At 37.5% G+C, this 22,286-nt stretch overlaps 1 protein-coding gene across 1 annotated transcript in view; it reads left to right on the forward strand.

Moving 5' to 3' along the window:
• Positions 1–22,286, forward strand: part of SOX5 (SRY-box transcription factor 5) — a 936,670-nt gene that overhangs the window by 135,393 nt on the left and 778,991 nt on the right. The window contains exon 2 of the mRNA XM_084877223.1: positions 2,434–2,515. The gene's annotated coding sequence lies outside the window, so the exon portion shown is untranslated. The remainder of the gene's footprint in view (positions 1–2,433; positions 2,516–22,286) is intronic.

Here is a 22,286-nt window from a genome sequence, read left to right on the forward strand (position 1 = left end):
GATTAAAATCCAAGGCCTTCCCTTAGCCCTTTCCAACCTCATTCATTTCCTACTTCTCTCTCATGCACATCATCCTGCATGCAGATACAGTGGCATTTCTGCTGCTCCCTGTCATGCTTAGCAAGCTCTCACCACAGAGCCCTGGTAAATAGTCCCCCTTATCCACAGGAGATACATTCCGAGACCCCAAATGGATGCCTACAACTGTGGATAGTACTCAACCCTAGATGTGCTAAGATTTTTCCTATGAGAAAGTTTAATTTATAAATTTTGCACAGTAGGAGATTAACAATAAAAACTAATGGCAAAATAGAGCAATTCTAACAATATACTGTAACAAAAGTTATGTGAATGGGCTCTCTCTCTCTCTCATCATACCTTATTGTATTGTACTTGCCTTTCTTGCGATAATGTGAGATGATACAGTGCCCACGTGATGACATAAAGTGAGGCATTCAAAAACAGTGTACAATTTAAAATTTCAAAATTGTTTATTTCTGAAAAAATTTTACTTAATATTTTTTGACTGTGGTAGACCACAGGTGACTGAAACCAAGGATAGTGAAACCTTGGATAAAAGGGGACAGCTGTGCTTGCTATTCCTTCTGCTTGGAAAGTACCTCCCTCTGTCTCTACCTCATCATCCTGGTCTCTGCTTAAGTATTGCTGTGAACAATGGATCTAAATTAGCACCTCTCTCACAATGTGCACCCTTACCTGGATTTACTTATCTTCTCTCATTAGAAACTGATTTAGTATATTTATATTTTTTAATTTCAAGTTCCTAGGATGAGAACCTTAAATTTCCTATCATCCTTCCTCTTTTCTATGTGCTCTGGGATTTGGAGCATTTGATTTGAAAACAGGATGGATTTCCCTCAAAAAATTAAAAATGCAACTGCCTCATGACACAATGATTCCACTTCTGTATATACCTGAAAGAAGCTGAAATACTAATTTGAAAGAATATATGCACCCCTATGTTCATTGCATTATTACTTACAACTAGAGGCCCGGTGCACAAAATTCTGCACAAGTAGGGCCTGTGATCTGGGCCATTTTCCACGACTGCCAGCAGCTGACCCTGCCCCCCTCCTCTGCCAGGCTGGTCACCCTCTATGTGTGGGACTACCAGTGAGGCAGTCAGGGCCCTGCTCGCTCACACCCACTTTGGCCTGGCACCGCCCGTGTTCACTGCTACCACCCCTAGTTCCTCATTTCCCATCTGGTGATTGGAGCCAGCCAGCTGAGGGGAGGGATTGAGAGATCAGGGCCTGTGGGCTGGGGCAGCTCCTGCATTGGACATCTGCCCCCTGGTGGTCAGTGCTCATTATAGTGACTGGCTGTTCCGCCGTCCAGTTGATTTGCATACTGTGCTTTTATTACATAGGATAACCAAACTTGGAAGCAAGTCAAGTCTCCTTCAGTAGATGGGTGGATACATTTACACAATGGAATACTATTCAGCCGTAAAAAAGAAAGAAATCTTACCTTTAGCAACAGGATTGATGGACTTGGAGAGTATTATGCTAAGTGAAATAAGCCAGTCAGAGAAAGACAAGTGCCATATGATTTCACTTATATGTGGAATCTAATGAAAAAATATAATAATCAAAATATAAACAGACTAAAAGATACAGAGAACAGACTGACAGCTTTCAGAGAGGAGGGGGTTGGGAGGTTGTTGGGTGAACAAGGTGATATGATTAAGCAAAAAACAAACAACCTCCTGAAACTCATAGACACAGACAAGAGCATATTCATTATCAGAGGGAAGGGATTGGAGGAGGTAGAAGAGGGTAAAGGAGAAATAAATTGTGATGGAAGGAGATTCGACTTGGGGTGGTGATCACATAATACAATATATAGGTGATGTATTATAGACTTGTACACCAGAAACCTATATAGTTTTATTAACCAATGTTACCCCAATGAGTTCAATAAAATAAAAAATTAAGCAAACAAGAAAGAACTTTAAAAAACCCCACAGAGCCGAAGCCGGTTGGCTCAGTGGTAGAGCATCAGTCTGCGGACTGAAAGGTCCCAGGCTCGATTCCGGTCAAGGGCATGTACATCCGGTAGGGGGTGTGCAAGAGGCAGCTGGTCGATGTTTCTCTCTCATCAACGTTTCTAGGTCTCTATCTCTCTCCCTTCCTCTCTGTAAAAAAAATCAATCAAATATATATATTAAAAAAAACACACAAAAAACCCCCACAGATTCTCTGTATTTTCTTTTTTCCTTCTGATGGCTCCTTATATGTCTATGTGGAATGTAAGGGTTCTGAAGTACTATGGATGTTCTGTATTCTGTCATGCTTATCCCCCTTCACTTGTATTTTCTTAAATAACTAAAGTTTAAAAGAGTTGGTCTTGACTCCACTTGCTATGAATCTGCCTGTAAGCGACACTTAGCTCTTCTTAATTCTCTTCTAGGCATTTTAATCAGCCCATGGTGTAAAGGCAAACTTCAAGAGGATCCTTAGAAGTCTTGGACAAGCCTCCCCGCATGTGGCAGGTATGTCTCTGTGTAGACACTGGCTGTGCAAGACATGCTACTTTATTCTTCTGTAAATAAATATAAATTATATTCAGATTCTTCCTTTAACCATGGCAACATTCTGATGTCATATCTAAGTTGTAGGCGAGTTTATGAGTTACCAAGCTTTGGAGGGGTGATGCCTCTGCTCCTTGGCTGACTGAATGGAGAAAGAAGCACGATTGAAGGAAATGAAATAAAATACTTCAAATATTATACCCGATATGATAAAAATACTGCCTGTCTCTTTTGAGTACCTACCATGTGATTTTAATCTTTATAATGGCCGTGAAACTTTTATATTAAAGGTTTGACATCTGAGGAGCTCAGACGTATTAATTTGCTAGAGCTGCCATAATAAAGTACCACAGACAGGGTGTTTTAAACAACAGGAATTCATTGTCTCACAGTTCTGCAGGGTACACGTCAGAAATCAAGGCGTCAGCAGGGTTGGTTCTTTCTGAGGGCTGTGTGAGAAGAATCTGCTCCAGCCCTTCTCCTTGGCTTGAGAAGGCATTTTCTCCATGCCTTTAAGTATATTTTTATTGATTCCAGAGAGGAAGGGAGAGGGAGGGAGAGATAGAAACATCAATGATGAGAGAGAATCATTGATGGGCTGCCTCCTGCATGCCTCCCTCCCCCCACCCCACTACAGACCAAACCCAAAACCAGGGCTTGTGACATGGAATTGAACCATGACCTCCTAGATCATAGGTTGATGCTCAACCCCTGAGCAACACTGGCCGGGCTTCTCCATGTCTTTACTTTCCTCTGTGAGTATCTGTCTCCATGTCCCAATTTCCCCTTTGTATAAGGACTCCAGTCTTATTGGATCAGGTCCCACACTAATGACCTCTTCTTGGCTAATCATATTTGCAGTGACCCTATTTTCAAAGGTCTATTTTGAGATCCTGGATGTTAGGACATCAACATGTGAATTTGTGGAGAACACACTTCAGTTTATAACACCAGGGTTCAAAGAGGCTCACTGGCTTTGACACAGACCTCGAAATGCCATTGCAGGAATTCTGCACTATAACCATGTGACTCTAGTGTTTATGCCCTTTCTGTTGAACAACACTTCATCTCAGGCAACTCTTGAATGCAGGTCTGTGCAATGAGGGGAATGCTGTCTTTCCTTCAGAAACCAAATGGCATTGCTTCATTTAGGAAAAGAACTTGTACTTAGACGTAAAGTCATACCATTGCATAAACTCAAAATAGTTCATCTTACACAAAGGAGAACAGGAACATGTTTGGGAAGAGATCCAATCTACCACATCATACCATAGGCTAGAAAGTGAATTTACTAGTGTACCTAGACTAGAGTTATAGGATATGCCAGGATGCAAATAGGTCTGAAACTACTAAAATGGTGTCAACTTGAGTTTGGTGGTGGTATTCCTACGTCTTGTGGTTTGTATGTTTGGTGCTCTTGACTAGTATTGATATCTAAAGAGGCCGTGTGTATGTGTTCTGCTTATGTAGGGCATGTTTAAACAACGTGTATTAAAACAATATAGTTAAATCATACAAAAAATGGGGGGGAATCTCTGCTCTAAAGCTCCTGTAGGCATTTACTGGATAATGATAATGATAGCTCGACTAAAAAAGGAGAAAATATGTTCAGCTTCAATGAGGATTGTATTTAGGAGAATTGTCAGATTATTTTTGATATTTTCCTTTTTAAAACAATTTTTTATTGCATCCTAGAGGAGATAGGAATTATAATAGTAATTTGGAAAAGTGGCTTTGTGCATATAAACATAATTTGAGTCTTGTAATAGTCATCACTGTTTTATTCCAGATGGTAAAAAAATATATTATTTTTTTTTTCAGTTAGTGCCTGAAATATATACCTAAAGAAATAAGTCCCTTATAAGATTTTTCTTGCCAAAATTCTAGTAGATGCTCACTTACCGAGAAACCTGTGTACTGAGAAATATTTAAGAAAAATACACTTTAACGAAGCTGCGCTAATGATATTTATTTAGCTAATTGTGTATAGGGATCTAAACATGATTTCACATAGAATAGACTGTTGGCTATGCAAATAAGAATCTCAGAGGTGTGCAGAATTTTTGGGAATTAGCAGATCTAATGAAAATCAGAGTAAGCCTCAAAGAAATATTTTATTGTAAATCAGATTTCCCAATTATAAAACAAATCCAGCCACATAACAAAAATATTTTAAAATAAGGGTAAAATTGCTCACAATACCAATAAGCAAAAGCAATAAAAAGTAATCTTTGGGTGTATGTGTTTCTCCTCCTTTTTTATTTATTTGTTCAGTTGAGGATTACTGAGCACTTACTCAATGCAGACACTTGGGAAATAAGGAGTTCTAGGAAAAGGTTCTTGCCCTGAAGGAACTTATAAATTACCAGGGGAAACAGAGAGTGAATCAGGCCTTAGAGTAGGTGATAAGTGCAATACTGGAGGACGGTGGGCCAAAGAGCTTACTGTCAACTCTTGTCAGGTCTGGGAACGCTTTATCAGGTAAGCTGGGATAGACACGTGTGAAGAAATCTGTTCGCCAGGAAAGAGAAGAAAATAACTTTGGTTTGAGGAAAGAACATCTGCTAAAGTATGACAGGATTGAAATAACATCATACAGGAACTGTAAATGATGCATCATGTCTGTAACAACAGAGAATGAGGTTGGAGAAGTAGGTGGAGGTGACATCATGGAAGGATTAGTGCCAGTTATCCTACTGGCAAGGAAGTTTTCAAGTATGGAAAGAATATGTGTAGAATTCTATTTTCGAAAAAATAATCTTTAGCAATAGGTGGCTTATAAATTACAGACCTTTGGAACTAATGTTTTGGTAAGGAGCTGTATCTATCTGTCTATCTATCTATCTATCTATCTATCTATCTATCTATCTATCATCTGTCTATCTATCTATCTATCTATCTATCTATCATCTATCTTTCTATCATCTATCAAGAAGCTGTAATAAAGGTGAAATAAATGATGCTTAGCTTGCATGGACCTTTAGCAGAATTTTGGTAGGGGTTCTAAAATAAATTCTCATGATTATATATTTTTATAAAATCTGCAGAAAGTATGAGTTTTTTTAACTTTAGTCACCCGTGAGTACTTTCACTTTCTATATCGCTACCCCTTTGCTATGCTTCTTTTACTGTTGGCATTGTGGTAGATTTTGTACTTGTAAGTTTACCTTTTTCTTTTTAACAGGGACCCCAAATTGCATAAGCTTAGGCCTCACTTTGCAGATCCATCCCCAAGATGACATTGCAGCAATTCAAGAGAAATGACAGGTTCTTAACCCAAGATAATAGCTATAGAGATGAAACAGAAAAAGATGTGGAAGACTAACAGGAAGGAATTATTGGCCATGCTGTCGTGAGGGAAAGGCTAATTCCAAGATTTCTTATTTCTTGAATGGGTAGGGCTGCTAACAGGAAAATAATGGTAGGGGCAGGTCACTATTGTAAATAATAGTTTATTGAACATCTTTATGGGTGTGCATGTTTCCTATTTTTGAATTTGCAAAAGTGTATTTACTGTATCACAATTTATAAGAATTATAATGGTTTTTGTTATCTATACCAAAGTCTTTCTGAGATAGATTATGCCATTAAACACTGCTATGGTTGTGCATAAAGGAGTTTTCTTGTCTACTTCCACTAGCACTGGGCACTATAATTATCAAACTAAATTATTGGGTAAAATCAGTATCTCCTTTTCATTTTATTACTCTGAGGGGAATAAATACCGTCCATTATTGTGACCTTTCTATAGGAACCTATTTTCCAGGGCCGGTTATTGTGGTCTTTTCCTGGTAGGGACTTAGGAAGCATTAGAAGTTAGTTGTAAATATTTTCTATAAGTAGTTATGTACTCCAAATGCATGCATATATACATACAGGGGTGGACAAAAGTAGGTTTGCAGTTGTAATACAAATAAAAATACAGTAATTATTAAATAATAATAGAATAAATTGTATTTCATGTGCTTATAACTGTACACTTCCTTTTGCCAACCCCTGTAGATTACAAAACCTAGAAGTAGGTGGGGCCAAAACGGTGTTGTAGATTAGATAGTGTTAGACCATGTTTTAGCAATGTTTTCTTCTAATGAGGACCAGATACTAAATATTTTAGGCTCTGTAGGCTAGATGAAATTGAGGCTATTGCATGCATACTTTAAAAGGGAGATTTTTTTTCTCCACAAAATTTTCATTGACACAGTTCAAAATATAATAGTAATGATTAAGTAAATTTTTCATAACAGACATTTAATAATGAGAAAAATTGAATTCTTTTTCGGGGAAGACATTTCACTTAGTTGTAATTCAAAGTTAATGTTCTCTGTCATCAAATTGTTTGTAAGTGGTAATTCATTAAGCCATTCTTATTTCACAGGCAGTGAGCTGGATTTGGATCACAGGCCAAATTGTGCCAACCCCTGTTTTAGACAATGATATTTAAAAGTCATTTTTTTTTCATTAGGCTTTGTTAAATGTTTTATTTGATAACAAGTTTCAGTTCTGTTGTATACTTTATTTGAACCCATGGCAACCTACTACTTGTAAAACATTCACCAAAATGCACGTGTGTGAGGCATGGGTGGTTTTACTCTCCATTGCCAATGGTATTTTGGGATATATCTGAGGTAGCAACATTATTACAATGAACCGTTTTGTCTATTTAGGTTAACAGACCAGAGACGTGAAACAGGAAACTAGACTTGGCAGATCCTCATTTGGTCTGTTGGAGTATGTATTGGAATGACTTTGAGTATTCCTGTTGTTGACTTTGAGTTGGCTGTAATTGGTTCTGTTCATTAAAGTCTGTTTCTACAAAGTTTGGGAGGTCTGTGCTTTGGTTATAGCTTTGCTGTTGCTCAGCAACATTCCAAAATGTCTTAATTCTTCCCCAACCCTCCCTCACAAACTTCATGTCTTAAAATATATTTTATCGCTTTCACATTACATTTGCTAATGGTTTTGGTGGCACAGCTACTGAGTTCTTAAGGCTCCAAGAAAGGAAAGAAAAAAAAAGAAAATATATGAGAATTTAAAAAGCTAATAAATAGATCACCCACTTTAGAGATGGGGCCATATATCCCAAAAGTTTCAACTGGAACTTGATTTCTAAATACAAGATAAATTTTTTAAAAGTCTTAATGAATGGCTTTGGAAGTCTATGAAAACTTGGATAAATTCAGCTACTTTCATGAGTATGCTGAATTATAGATTGGATTTCTTAAGAACTGACATTTGGATGGAAAATTTATGTTTTATCTTTTTAGTCAATATGGTATAAAGAATTGGTATTGTTCTAATGCATAATCAAAGATAATGCAAATGAATAAACTCAATATAAAAATCTTATTTTAAAAAATATAAAATGTTTTTCCTATATTATGTTATATAGAACGTTTTGACTTAATATTTTGTTTAATGGATAAATATGCTATACCTATTTATACAACAACCATAACTATGTGTATTTTTTTTTTTTTTAAAGAAAATGTATTGTTAGATTGCAATTTTTTTTCCTGAGAGTCAGCACAGGAGAAAATTTCATAAAAAATAAATTTGGGGATTTATTTTTTTATCTTATTTATTTCCATAGACTATTTGGAAAGCTAAATTCCAAATGCATCCTGCCAGTGGCTAAACTAACTCAACCTTCCCTTCTCAAACATTATCTTGTATTTTTTAGCTGCTGAAATATGTGGCAAATAAAAAAAAATCTTTAATTCCACATTTTGTTTATACTTTAGATACAGAAGGTCTTTGTTTTTTTTCTTTTTTTAGAAAACCAGTACTAACAGCTTTATAATACCAAGAACAAAATTTGCTCCAAACACCATTCTTTTTTATTTTTCACTGAATTCTCTAATTATTGTTAATTGTCATTGGAATTCCTTTATCTTAAAATAAATTATTTTAATGGATGCTTATAATTATAACTATTGACAAATATCTGATATTTGTTATTACAAAAAACAAAAACACTTATTCAATTAGAAAAGGGGTAAATTATCTTACCAGAGGCAAAAGAAGCCTGTAGGGCCCTTCTGTCTTATAAATTCTTTCCAGTGTTTGGGGAGAAGCTGTAGACAGTGTGTCCAGTTGATCACATGTTTTGTAAAATAAGCGAAGTAAACAATTTTAATTGCAATCATTTATGACCAGCACATCTACTTTAACCTTCCTCCATTCCTTTCCTGTTTTGCAGTGGCTTTGGCGAGGCCATGGGTTTGTTTTGGTGAGTGTGTGGGGTGGTCTAATAAAAGAGGAGTCAGACTGAGGATAGAATGGTTTTAAATTAAGTGCAACGTAGTTATGTTTGTTTGCAAACACTCGTAGTTATAGTGAAGCTATTGATGATGTTCTGCTTTGCCAAGTCACTGGAGTCTTGTGACACACAGGTGAGGTACCAAAGGCCAGCATGCCCTATGACAGGCAGTGACACTTGGCACATGTAGGTAGGTGACAGACTCCAGATTTGAGACACCCAGAGCCAGAATCTACTCTGTGGAAACCTTTCTTGTTACTAGGATATGGTTGGTGTCAGTGTGTAGTCACAATAGACGTTCTCTCCTGTCAGAGATTAATGATTGATGCAGTCAATACTATTATTAACAAATCATATATATATATATAAAATTTCTTTTTTTGATATTACATAAATGGAATTTCTTAGATACCTGTGCTTTTAGGGCACAAACTTGTAGTAATAATACAGGTAGCAAGCACCACTATTGTGTGTACAATTGCATGTTTTCTGAATCCAAATTATGTGTAGTTCAAAATAATTTTATATTTCTTTATTGATTAAGGTATTACATATATGTCCTCACCCCCCCACCCCCACTAACCTTCCCACTTATCCCCTCACCCCCCTGGTGTCTGTGTCCATTGGTTATGCTTATATGCATGCATACACATCCTTTGGTTGATCTCTCCCCCTTACCTTTACTCTCCCGTATCTTCCATCTGAGGTTTGATGGTCTGATTGATGCTTCTGTGTCTCTGGATCTGTTTTTGTTCATCAGATTATGTTGTTCATTATATTCCATAAATTAGTGAGATCATGTGATATTTATCTTTCTCTGATAGGCACATTTTGCTTAGCATAATGCTCTCTGGGTCCATCCATGCTGTTGCAAATGGTAAGAATTCCTTCTTTTTTTTTTTTACCGCAGTATAGTATTCCATTGTGTATATGTACTGCAGGATTTTAATCCACTCATCTGCTGATGGGCACTTAGGCTGTTTCCATAGCTTAGCTATGGTGAATTGTGCTGCTGTGAATATAGGGAGGCATATATCCTTTCTGATGGGTGTTTCTAGCTTCTTGGTATATATTCCTAGAAGTGGGATCACTGAGTCAAATGGGAGTTCCATTTTCAGTTTTTTGAGGAAACTCCACACTGTTCTCCACAGTGGTTGCACCAGTCTGCATTCCCACCAGCAATGCACGAGGGTTCCTTTTTCTCCGCAACCTCGCCAACACTTATCGTTTGTTGATTTGTTGATGATAGCCATTCTGACAGGTGTGAGATGGTACCCCATTGTTATTTTGGTATTAAATAAATTAGATGAAAAAATGGATTATCTTTCTATTTTCTCTATAGAAAATTATATTTATAGAGACAATCAAAGAGTGTAGTCAACAACTGTAGGGGGGGAAAGCATTAGACAGGTGTGGTCAGAGAGCTAATTAATCTGAATATATGCTTTCTTCCAAACTTTGTGATGTTTGTGATATTTATCAGTAGTTTAAAATAGTAATTTATTGGGGTATTTTTTCACTTTAAATATTCACTTTTATGTTAAATTAAAATTTTTAATTTGTATTCTTATTCTAACATTGATTAAGCTTTGGGCCCCCACAAAACCTGAATCCACAGAACAAATACATATTAAATATTTAGATACCATGAAGGTAAGGGTCACTTTTAGTCTAGCATGGATCTAGTATATAATTGTCACTTATTATGTGTTTGGAACAGAATGCATTTCCATAATAATAAAAAATTAGTTCTTTTTTTTTTTCTTTCAAATGACTGGTACTTTATGTGGACATTAATAATATCTGTAAGTTGTAGCTAAGAAGAATTTCTACCTTCTCAGAGTGCTGAGGTGATTAAACTATTCTACAAAGCATTTTCTTACAGGTGAAAAACTATTAAGAGTCCTTCATTTAATCAGGGATTTGATATATGGAAATAGTATTTATTTGGCCATTTACCTAAATTACCTTTTCTGTTTTTACTTGTCAAAGGAAAAAATAAATAAAAAGGAAGGAAGGAAGGAATAAGGGATGGTGGGAAGAAAAGAGGGAAGGGAAGAGAAAGCCTCATAAGTTGGAAGACTTTCTGGTCAGAATCCCATATAATAAAAGGTTAATATGCAAATCAACCAAACAGTGGAATGACCTGTCACTATGACATGCACTGACCACCAGGGGGCAGGTACTCAATGCAGGAGCTGCCTCTTGGGGGTCAGTGAGCTCCCCCAGGGGGAGCACTGCTTAGCCAGAAGCCGGGTTCATGGCTGATGAGTGCAGTAACAGTGGTGGGAGTTTCTCCTGCCTCCAGAGCTGCACTAAGGATGTCCGACTGACGGCTTAGACCCTCTCCTTGTGGGGAGTGGGCCTAAGCCGTCAGTTGGACATCGCTGATGGCTCTCAGACTGTGAGAGGGTGCAGGCCGGGCTGAGGGACCTTCCCCTCTGAGTTCATGAATTTCATGCACGGGGCCCCTAGTGTATTATAATGTTGTAATAGTAGGACAATCTCTGAACAGGTGGGTCAAATTCTGAAATGTGGCCAGGACACAGTTAATAGCATTCCTAGGAAAGTAGTAACGAGTATTATTAAGGTTGTCCATACATAAATCCTCCCAAATAGTAATTTTCAAACAAAAATATAAGTAACTAGTATATTTGTCTTGGTTGTGTCTACCTGTGTTTTAAATAACTCATTGTCACAGGGCAGTACTTATGGAATTAAAAGGAATTAAGTTCAACATCTTCCTTTGGTCAACACATTTTGCATTTTAACTAACACTTTGTCCTAAGCATCTCTGTGCTCACCTATCTTCCACTTGTACTGGAGATTTAGACATATTCTTCCCAAGTACAGTCAACCCCCCTTTTAAAATACCAATTTGGGGTACACAAATGGACAAGAGTTCCCAAAGATGCATCCATCCGGGAGATGACTGTTCCTACATCATTTGCCTGATTACTGCTAGGTGTGTTGATAGAGGACTTGAAAAGTGTTAGCTGGCTGGGCCTGTGTGTCTCAGTGGTTGAATGTCAGCTTCTGAACCAGGAGGTCATGGTTTGATTCCCTGCCGGCACATACCCAAGTTGTAAACTCTGTCCCCAGTCAGGGGCATGCAGGAGGCAGCCAATCAATGATTCTCTCTCATCATTGATGTTTCTATGTCTCTCTTCCTCTTTTCTTCTCTGAAATCAATTAATATATACTATATATATTTTAAAGTGTTTGCTGGATGAGGCCTGGATGTGGGGGCTGCTGCCGTGCCAGCATCTACAGGGTTAACCAGTCCTGCCAGCGTGAACAATGGAAGCAGGGCAGGCTCTAAATGAAATGAGCTGAATATTTCATTTGGCCACTCAGCTGCCTGCTCCAATTGCCTCCTTTACTAAAATAAGAGCTTAATCTAAAGTGACAACAACATCAGTTTCTGTGTGCTGCAGTCACACTGAACATGATTTCCTTAACATAAACACTATTTACATGGCCTGCCTGGATATAGCAGGGAATCAGGAGCATGCCCCGCTCAGACACAGGGTACAATGAAGGACAAGGAGCAGGCAGCTAAGAATTAACATCAGCAAATGAAAGCCTGACCCTCAGAGGGCATGTTCATGATACATTTAAAAATGAGAGAGCATTGCACCAGTAACCTCAGCCTTTGTAAAGACTATGCCATTTAAAATAAAATAGCACCTTTTCAGTTTAGACACTTAACCACATGCATTATGCCTGACCCATTTTCTAACTTACGTGACACTGGAGGATGGATCCCTCGCTGCAATTATTAGAATCTTTCAAACAATTGCAACCAATAGCCTCCCTCCCCAGACTCCTTCTCATAGCAGTCTGCACTTCCTTGAGCTAAAGAGGGCATTTCCTTCATCGAGGGCAGGCCAGACAGAGACTCCAGGGGAATGGGAGAGAAGAAGTGACCCTTGAGCTGATGGCTTTGATGTCAGTGCGAGTGGCACCCAGGAAATCCCTGCTGGGAAGTGATTTTCAGCTTGAGAGTTCCGGAAGATTGAAAGCAGAAGTGTAGCAAAGCACCAGCCCATTGAGCACAAAATAACCAAAGTTACTTATTTCAGGCACCCCAGAATAGATAATGAGGGAGAGAGCAATCCTGAATATGCATGATTGATGGTTTATTTCCACAAGGAGGCTGAGGTGGTATTATTTTCACTCTGCAAGTCACATTCTGGGAACTTTGCGGGTCACAAAATGTAGAAATATTTATTAGAATTATTGACATTTAATGGGATTTAGTGGTCTTTTTCTCCACCCCCAGCTTCATAGATAAGAAAAGTAAGGTACAGAGAACTTGCTCATACATCTGAAGTCACACAGCACATCAGAGAGCCATAGGAAAAGAATTTTCCTCAACAATTTCTACTTCCTTCAAGTCACCATTAACACTTCAATTTCTTTCTTTTTTTAATATATTTTTTATTGATTTCAGAGAGGAAGATATGGAGAGAGAGATAGAGTCATCAATGATGAGAGAGAATTATGGATCTGCTGCCTCTTGCATGCCCCTTAATGGGGATCGAGCCCACAATCCAGGCATGTGCACTTGTCTGGAATCGAACCTGGGACCCAACGCTCTATCCACTCAGCTGAACTGGCTATGCCAACACCTTCACTTCTAAGATGGCTCTTTTTTTTTCTCCCCCCCCCTCCAAATTTCTCTTGATTGAGATTGTAGATGCTCAATACCAGACACTGATTTGTGGCTTCTAGGCTGGAATGACCTGAGGCTGCTGGCCAAATGGTAGCTCTTTTTAAAATTCAGTTCTGTATTATCTGTTCCCATCTCCAGGCTCCCTGCCTGGGTGAGTGCTCCTGCAGTCCTCACCCCTGTGTTGGTAGATTTTAGATAAGGCTCTTGTTCACTGAAGAAGAAAGGGAATGATCTTTTAAAATTATTTTCTTCTTTTAAGAAAGGCATACTGAGTGACAGGAAAATTAATGAGAGAACCATCAATACCTAGCTGGCCTTATAGATTACTCATTAATCAACAGGCATTTACTTAGATTCTGTAAGATCATCAAACACTATGTTAGTGAGAGAAAATGATCTCTGACCTCTCGAAGCTCACCATCTCTTGCAAAGGTTTATCATAAATTGCAAAAGAAGCTTAGTATTCTTCAGAAAGCCACTAAGAATATTATGAAAAAAAAATAAAATACTCTTTTTTGTTTGACATAATGCCCATCTTCTCTGTCTTCATCTTCATTTTTAACTTAAGGGAAATATGGACAATAGAACACCCTTTCACTTGCCATTTAAAAGGCATTGATCAGCTCCTTCAAGTACTATTCTAGATATGCCCCCCCCCCCTCCCGCAAAGAATTACACATGTTTTCTCATAATCTAATGGGGATATAAGCAATTGTATAAGGATTAATTGAACAACTTGGTGAATGCCTTAAAAAGACAGGTATCAAATGCTTGAGAGCAAAGGAGGGGTGGGGATAACCACACCTGCTCTGTGAGACCTCTTCAAAGGACAAGGACGCTGCCATTTATCCCCAGTAGTCGTCAGCTCTCCAACTTGATCTGGACAGTCAACAAATGCCAGCCTGGACTGGCAAAGCCAGTGGAATAGGAACCCTGCCAATTAGTGCTGGGGGCAGCCTCTGCACAGATTATTGAAACAGTAGAATTTGCTGCAGGCACATGGGAAGCTGATCTGTGCCCCACACATCTCTGTCTTGTGTCTTGGCTTCACTCAGCTACAATAAGATTCTTGATGATCTTCTCTTTTGATAATGTCAGGTGAGTAGAGGCTTGCCTTCTTTTGGGATCCCTCTACTGTTTATTCACCTCTTAGTATGAAGGGGCATGATTAGCCAGAGAGAGAGGGGCAGGGTTTCTCTTGGTGTAAGTGAAAGAACCCACTGTGCAGAATTCCAGGGCTCTGGTGAGAAAATGTCTGAAATAGATTCAGGTAGTCTATTGTGTCTCCCATGTTCCTTCATTTACTTTTCTCCTAATTAATGAATAGTGATCAGCTTCTCAGTCCTGAAGTACCATGTGTATCATTAATTAAGCCACTCATAGTTCTCTGTTTCCCCAAATATAAGATGTTTTAAGACTATTTGGCATGCTTGTCTTCATGTAGGCGCATACAGACCATTCCCTATAAAAGTAATCATAAAACCCTTTATGTCCTCCTTGCTATTTTCATTTTAAACTTTTAGGAAAATATGTATTGGTTGTATTGTATATTTTGTATTTGGTCTTCCCCTATACTTTGAAGGACAAAATTTATTTCATACTAAAATAGAAGATCATATTGTGTCATGTCATTTAACAAATAGAAGAATTTTGGCATTTTGAAATATAATTTCCAAACAGAGTACTGGTTTTCATGAAAAGGACCATGCTTTAATAAAGCATAATGTAAGATTCTACTTCTCACAGGTTTCTGGATAATAAGTTAACATTTAATTTTAAGTTCTACATAGCTAATTATGTGCACAAGAATTAACTTTTCACATCCCATCACTCAAACATTAGTTACTGGGGGAGGAGTCAGGGTGAGTGGTAGATTCAGGAGAGGAGACCCTTACGCTGCTTATCCTTCAAGCCTTTGCAACCCTTCCCTATGATATTGGCTGTCATTTTGTCACCTCCCACCCTGTTTGGCCTATCATCGTGTCCCATCTGCAAGACCACAACCCAAAAATTCAGCATCATGATTTTGCAGCAGCTGTTGCTGCAGAAGGTAAATGCCGTGCAGATATTGATGAGCTTGCTAATTTGTTTAGTAGACAGGATTTAGAATGGGGAACAGGATTTGTCTGCTAGCTGTCATCATCCATCAGCCCCAGGCTGCCCCAGGCACTGGGTTTGCTTTTTGCCAGATTCTAATTTCGCTTTATTTTATTCCATAGCTTCAACCTACTTTATTTGTTTATTATAATTGGGAGAGTGGTGGTTGAGATAGTAAAAATTCCCATGCCTCACACTTGAGATTGAAGGCTCTGGTATACTGCTGTTTTTGATTTCAGGGGATTCAGACTGGACCTGTTGGTCTGTAGATTGACGCAGTTAGTGAATGAAGACCGTACTCTCAGGTAGGGGTTCTAAAGCACAGTGTGACTGGAAGACTTGCCACAGTTGCCCTCAGTCCTATGTATTTCTCCCTGTCTCCACCAAGATCAGAATTTATATTATCAGGTTTATTCCTTTGGGTTCATATTCAACTCATGTAGACATTATTTTTGAGTCTCCACTATGTGTTATTTATTACTGTAGATGCGGGAAATATATTAGTGAACAAGATAGAAAAAGCCCCTGCTCTGAAAGTGCCTGAATTTTAGGGGTGAAGACAGATAAGAAAATAAATATACCACATTTCAAGAGAGTGATAAATCAAATGAAGGAAATGGGGTAGAGTAAAAGGGTAGAGTTGGAAGTACTATTTTAGATAAAGAGGCCAGGGAAGTTCTCTGAGGAGATGACCCCTAAGCCATGAGTGATGACAAGTCATGTGAAAATCTATGGGGACACTTTAGGGAGATGAAATGATAAAGGCAAAGATCCAGAAGAGACATTGAATGTGTTAAATTCCAGGAAAAGCAAGAAAGCCAGTGTAGTTAAAGCAGGTGGTAGGTAAGTGAGAGAAGGGAGCATTAGGGAGATGGAATTGGAGAGGAAGGCAGGGTCAGGTCACTGGATTTTATTCTAAGAGTGCTGGGAGGCTGGTTGTTTTTGGAGGAGTGACTTGATCTGATGCACATTTTAAAAAGCTTACCATGTCTACTGTGTGGAGAGTAGACTGTAGAGGTATGAAAGTGGAAGCAGGGATGTCAGTGGGGAAATCATTACAGTAATTCAGTGAGGAATTATTCTGGCTTGTATAATACTATAGTGGCAATAGTAAAATGGGAAGAAATAGTCAAAATTGCATATATTATAAATAGCTCTAACTATGGTTTGAATGTGGACAGATATGGAAAGCAAAATCAAGGGTGATGTTTAGATGTTTTGACTTCAAGTATTGAATGGTGAAAGTGCCCATCATTAACTTGTACATATTGGGGAAGGATATAGGTAGGGAAAGGTGGTTACTAACTAGACATTGTTTTTTTGTTTTTTTTTTATTTAATATATTTTATTGATTTTCCACAGAGGAGAAAGGAGAGAGAGATAGAGAGCTAGAAACGTCAATGAGAGAGAAACATCGACCAGCTGCCTCCTGCACACCCCCCACTGGGGATGAGCCCACAACCAAGGTACATGCCCTTGACCGGAATCGAACCTGGGACCTTCCAGTCCACAGACCGACGCTCTATCCACTGAGCCAAACCGGTTTCAGCTAGACATTGTTTTTGAAGATTCGTTGATAAAATTGAAATAGAATATAGAAGGAATGAAATGCTAGAAGATTCAAGATGAGTAATTGTTAACCTGAATTTAAAATAGGAGAAAAGTTTATATTTTTAAATGCTGTGTTTTAAGGATTTTAATAAAATTCCAGATTCTACTATTATATAGATTATTTCTAAACACTTAAAAGGAAAACAATATTCACAGAAGAAGCCCGTATGAATTCTCTAAGATCCAGTCATGCAAGATTAATTTCTTTTTAATAGAGCTACCCTATTATCAGATTTCATCAGTTATACAATATAGTTTCACATCATAAAGTTCTGAGAAATTAGGTCAGAAATTGATTTGGTGTGCCATATGGTGATATAATCTAATAGCTGAAGAACCATATCAAAAGGGGATAGATTAGTATAGTGTTATTAACCTGAAGAGATGTCTATAGTCAGGTGCCATCCATTCTGTTCCTTGGCTTTTCTTCTTGATTGTTTTTATTAAGAATTTTGATGAAGGTAGAATGAAAATGAGGAAACTAATACTGACCTTTTCTGACAAAGGATACATTTGGCACTTTAACCCATTTTATCTCATTTGGTGCTTAGTAAGTCAGTAATAGACTATTGGCCAAAACCTAACAAAGTGAAATTTAATAGTGTTAAAGCAATTCTATATGTAATTTTTAAATCAATCAGTCAAATATAGATAGGAGATATCTTAATTGATACTCTATTGTCAAGATATTATGGTTGATTTTATATTTAATGTAAGCCAACAGTAGGACACAGCTGCTGTTTGAGCTGCTGGAACAAGAGGTAGTCACCTTTAATTCATTAGTAGAAGAAATATAGTGTCCAGAACCAATGACATAATCACCTGGTAAAATATACACTGGCCAGCTACCAGTAATGGTTTCCCCAGTCTCTTATAGGTAAAGTAATTTGAAGGACATTGACAACCTAGTGTTTAAAGCTAGTCATTTAGGGGAGTAAATAATGTAGAAACAAATATTTCATATAAAGAATTGTTTAGTAGAAACCGGTTTGGCTCAGTTAATAGAGCTTTGGCTTGTGGACTGAAAGGTCCCAGGTTCGATTCTTGTCAAGGGCATGTACCTTGGTTGTGGGCACATCCCCAGTAGCGGGTGTGCAAGAGGCAGCTGATCGATGATTCTCTCTCATGGATGTTTCTAACTCTCTCTCTTCCTCTCTGTAAAAAAATCAATAATAATATATATGTTTAGCCTGAAAAGCAAAATGTGGGGATAATTTCAAAACAATCTTCAAAAATATGAAAGAGAATTGGCTTTTGAGTCAGTCTGGATCTAGCAAGAAACATATGATGGGCTTAAATGAAATGATATGAGAAGAGCTTATTGCAGGGTATAATTATAAGTATATTAATAGGATTATAAATACCAAGACTACATAAGATATCACTTCACACTCAGAAGGATGGCTACAGTAAAAAGATGTGTTGTTGAGGATATGGAAAAATTAGAACCCTTGTATATTGCCAATGGGAATGCAAAATGGGAAGTTGTTTGTAAAAGAGTCTGGCTGTTCCTCAAAAAGGTTAAACCACAAGTTACCACATGGCCAGCAATTCCATTTTTGGCTTTATTCAAAAGAAATGAAAATATATGTCCACATAAAAACTTGTGTATGGTATTCAGAGCAGAATTATCCATAATAACCAAATATAATAGTAGAAACAGTCCAAATATCTATCAATTGATGAGTGGTTAAATAAAATGTGGCATATCCACACAATGGAATATAATTTGGTAATGAAAAGAAATGAAGTATTGATATATGCTAACAACATAGATGAGCCTGGAAAAAGTATTCAGTGACAAAAGCTAATCACAAGAGATCATATATTATGTGATTCCATGTATATGAAATGTGCAGATAAATCCTATATAATAAAAGCAGAATATACTAAGTGTCCAACCAATCAGTCGACCGTTCAGTCAGCTGCTCAATTAGTCGCTATGAAGTGCACTGACCACCAGAAAGCAGATTCTCTGACCTGTAGGTTAGCTTGCTGCTTGGTCCTGCCGACTGGGACTGGGCGAGAGGGCCGGACACTCCCTGGAGCTCTTCTGCGGTCCCTTCCTGGCATGGCCAGCCCCCATTGCCCTGATTGGGACTGGGTGAGACAGCCCTGATCAGTCTGATCACCAGCCAGGCCAAGGGATCCCACCCATTCACGAGTTTGTGCAGCAGGGCCTCCAGTAAATCTATAAAGATAGAAAATATAATAGATTAGTGGCTGCCTAGTGCTGAAAGGTAGGGGGTAAATGGGAAGTGACTGCTAATGGGATGGGGCTCCTTTTTACAGTGATAAAAATATTCCAAAATTGATTGTAGTGATGATTGTACAACTTTACGAATATATCAAAAAAACAATTAATTGTACACTTTACATGGATGAATTGTATGATATATAAATTATATTTCAATAAAGTTTTTATTAGAAAGAACCAACAAGGATTGGTACAGAACTCTGGGGATAAGAATTATAAGGACTTGTTACCATGCCTAGGCCTGAAGGAACTAGGTGTGGGGGGAGGAGGGCTAATGGAGAGTCCTACTTGCCTGGAGAGACATCACCAGATTCTGATATTCACCTGCAAGGAGGAAGCTGCAGAAATATGTATCTTGACCTCACTCTTCTCTTTCTCTGTGATTTCCTGCTGATGCATCCTATTTAAGACCCAATCAGAAGTTTGGGAGCTAGAGATTCTCAGGGTGCTTCACAGAAATCCTCTTCCTGGGGGCACATAGAGAGGTGAGAGGTGGTTTGCACCTGGGTGTGAAAACACAACTGATTCCATGTATATTCAGATTTGAGACCAGTAAGGAAAACTGAAATTGGTTGTGTTGCCTCAAGGTGAAGCCAAATTTGATTTTTGGAAATAGAGTTGCACCGAATCTGAGATGATCATAGTGAAACTACCTAGAGGATTCCAGTTATAAATGAAGGGCTGGATTAATTACCTGTGAAAGTTCCCTTGCAACTCCAAGTCTCTGCCTTTAACCACTGGCATATTGGCACCAACTGTATTATCATTTGGCCAGCTGTGATCTTGGAAGTTCAAGGTATGGCCTTTGGCTAAGAGAACATAGGGTAGGTATGTTTTGATGAGAAATCAAAGTGAATAATATAAGTATGGGGTGTGCACCTTGAGTTCAACTTCACTGAACAAATAAATTGGACTCTAATGTGGTCAGAGACAGTTTGGGGAGAGAAATGGCAGAGGAAAAATAGAGAAGCTTGTCATCAAAGAAGATGTAAGATTTGGAGAAATAAAATGAGCCTACTTAACAACTTCACTGATTATGTATATTAGGCCTACTTTCCTTTTTAGTTTAAAATGACAGTGATAAGATGGCACTTTAATATTCTCTGTAAGAAAATTATAATTGGCTACCGTGATGCATGTAAGATGTCAAAGAAGCATGAGGGTCTATTCCTCTGAAGGACTCCTTCTGGATTTATAAAGGATGTGATAGATATCCCATGGGACCCACATCTGCAGCTACACCCAGGAGGCATGCTTTATGCAAAGCCTTACTCCTTTGCAAAGTCAGTATCTACAGGATGGGGTTGAATGTATGAGAAGAGAGTGGAAGGTTATTTAAGTGATCATATTAATGAAGAAGTTGTATTCAGCAACCACACCGTTTCCAGGCTACTTACGTTAATGACTTTAGAGAAGTTATTTGTTGCTTGCCTTTCATGATTTTCTAAAATTGATACTTTTACTTTGTGCCATGTTTTATATCTACTACATTAAATATATGGCAGCATAATCATTTACATGGTCCACTGCCAAAATACAGAAACAAAGATGCTCATTTACAACTGTGGACAATATCCAAATAAACCATTGATATGCCCTGCCAACTTAAATGGATATAGGATTTGGAAGAAATACCCAAGACTTTGGAAGGATACTTTTCTATTTATTTTAATTTATTTCTGGACATCCAGCTATCTCATAAATACTTGAGTATATATTTCTTGTGTTTTTACAAATTACATTGATGTTTTTTCTCCATTATTTTGCACAGTAAATTTTACTATTTACTAAAAGCCAATGGTTTTAGATTACTTTTATTTCTACAAGTATCATTTTTATTTTTACCAATTTGCAACTCAAATAAATTATTGTCAATTCATTGTAATGGATGGCATTTCACTCAATAGGACATTTGATTGGGTGTAGGATATTTGGTAAAGGATTATTGTGTAGATACACATTCCCTAGGAGGGAAACATTTTCAATTGCTTCCATTTGATATATTTATATATATTACTTTATTCTTTACTGGGTTTTGGGTTTTTTGGGGTTTTTTTAGTTTCACAATAAGGAGAAGAAATTTCTCTGTTCACAGCTGTTTTTCATGAGGCAACGGGCTATAGTGTAAGACATTTTTATGAATAATACATTATATTATTAGTGTATTATTAGTGTAGTTTAATATTAGAATAAATTGATTTAAATCATATATATATATATATATATATATATATATATATATATATAAAATAATATACAGGGCTTGGTATGTACAAAACATCTGGCACATATAGGGCTTAATGAAAATAGATATAATGAAGGTGATGATGATTATAAGTAGTCCTCAATTACAAAGACAATTTTATGTAATGATTTTGAGGACTATCAGGTAATTTAGTGAAAACCTTAAAACATTTAATCTTTTAAATCTAATTTTTAAATTCCACATAAATCTTAAAGATAAAACATGGAACTTAAAGTGTGCACAGTATGAGGTCTTGTCAACAGACTCTCAGAAGCATGAGTGGAAGTTTTCTTGTCATTCCTAGAAAAGTGGGAGACATATATATCCAGGCTGGTGCTTCATATTCTGGATTGGCTACACTCTGGTTATAGATCAAGGCAGACCACAAAACCGAAGCTATTACTTTAGCATGAATTTCATGTGTTGACAGTATGAATTTTGCTGCCTATGATTTATCAGTATATGATGAGCTTTAAGGAATTATCTCTATTAAAATCAAATGGCCATATAAAGATATCTTTAGTTTTTCAAACACCATTATTGAAGACACTGCCAGTGCTCTTGTGTCTTTTAAATACTCATTTG

The sequence above is a fragment of the Pipistrellus hanaki genome (genome assembly GCF_964339955.1).
Source record: "Pipistrellus hanaki genome assembly, chromosome: 3".
NCBI lineage: Eukaryota > Metazoa > Chordata > Mammalia > Chiroptera > Vespertilionidae > Pipistrellus > Pipistrellus hanaki.